A 1883-nucleotide genomic window follows, 5' to 3' on the forward strand; every position below is an offset into this window, starting at 1 on the left:
TGCCCCGCCCCCGGCCTGCCCTGCCCCGCCCCTGCCTCGGGTGGGGCTGAGGGCTCTGGAGAAGCCTGGATGGCCCGGGGGACAGAGACAAAGAAAAGGTCTCTGGAAAGGGAGACCGAGGAGGGATGGGGAAAGAGGCACAGCGGGCTCGGACCGAAACAAAGAAAGCAGTGCGGCTGGTGGGGGTATCTGGAGTAACGGGGGTGCCCTGGAGGACTCCAGCCTGGGTGTCACACCCTCCACCGGTCGCGCGGAAGAGACTCACACCGAGGAGGGCGTGGAAGACCGGACGCCTAGGCGAACGTGCGGGAATTCAGTTTGAGCCCCCTGCCCCCTTCCCCCCGCACCATGTTCCCCTACCCCAGCCCCGCCCACCGTAACCCGCACTCAGCAAGTTCCCTGGCCTTGATCCGACCTGCCCCAGAAGGTTTGCCCGCCGTCTTGCACAATAGCACAAGGAAAGGAGGGGGGCAGGGAGGGCTCGAGCCCAAAAGCCCTCCGACCTCAGCGCCAGGCGGGCATTCCTCGGGCGTAGCGTATGGGTAGCCCAGGAGGCGGCTTGTAGGACAGGGTAAGTCAGGAATGGAAAAAGCAATAGCACTTTACAGTTTGCAAAAGACTGCTGGATTCAAAACCCAGGGGCTGGCATGGACTTTGGTATCCGGCCAGTGGAGCCGGGCATGGGTGGGTCATCGGACCAGAGGAATCTGTTTCGGTCCTACTCTCAGGTCCTCCCAAGCTGGTAGGGGAGACAGTCGACTGAACAACTGGGATCCCACAATCAAAGACTGGGGTGGCAGAGGCCCTTCTTGGTTGCTGATACTCAGATTTCCTGTCCTGCATCCCAACAAAGATCATCCAGTTTCTGCTTGCTCGCCCCTGGTGACTAGATGCTCACCACTTCTCGGAGCAACCCATCGCGTTATTGGATAACTACTACTGTAACCATACATGGGGCAGAAAACGATAATAAAAGTTAACATGAGTGAGCATCTGTAATTCAGTACTGTCAGCACAGTAGGAGGGAGGTTTGAAATTGATTAATGTGATGCAAACATTCATTTACGCGTTCAGTCACTCATCTGTCATCCAGCAAACAGGTTTTGAAGACCTTCTTCCAGCTGGGCCCCCTACAAGATGCTGGGGGCTGAAAAGACAAGGAAACCCAAGCTGCCCTACCTGCTCCATGACCCTAAACAAGTGGTGTTACTCTTTGAACCTCGGTTTCCTCATCTGTGAAATGAGAATAATGACCTTTCACTGTGAAGATTAAATGAGATAATAAAGTGCATAGCACAGTGCCTAGCGCGCAGTCAGGCATCTCTCAGTACACAGAACCTGTTATATTTTTTGTCACCGTCCCTGCCCTCAAGAGCATATAGAGACTGAGAAAGGAGCAGAACAATCTGTTTGAGGAAAATCACAGAGGGAGTAGTACCAGATTAGAAGCTGAAAGATAAGAATTTTGATAGCAGATACTAGGGAGCAGCATTCTGGGTGGTGGGGACAATACAGGCAAAGGTATGATGGCCTTTGAGAGCAGAGTCATCAGGTAGAGGTGAAGTCAAGCTGGCAGGGAGGACTGGTTTCCTGTTACAGAGGCAGAAACTGAGGACCAGAGAGGGAAAGTGTCTCACCAAGTTCACACAGCAAAGTAAAGGTAGAACCCAGCCAGAGGCCAAGTCTCCTGATGCCCGGTGTCTGATTCTCTTTGAACAACCAGAGGCAAGTGATGCTGGTAGCCTCATTTCATTTTTCCCATGGCCCAAACTGGCAGGAATTTCTAGGGACTAGAAGGGCCTGCTTTGCCCAGGGAGGGGCTAGAGAGCTGCCAGCCTACCTGGCTGGAGCCAGGTGGCATCTGGATGCCCCAGGGCATCTCC

The sequence above is a fragment of the Trichechus manatus genome, unplaced genomic scaffold (assembly GCF_000243295.1).
Source record: "Trichechus manatus latirostris isolate Lorelei unplaced genomic scaffold, TriManLat1.0 scaffold00038, whole genome shotgun sequence".
In the NCBI taxonomy this organism is placed as follows: Eukaryota; Metazoa; Chordata; class Mammalia; order Sirenia; family Trichechidae; genus Trichechus; species Trichechus manatus.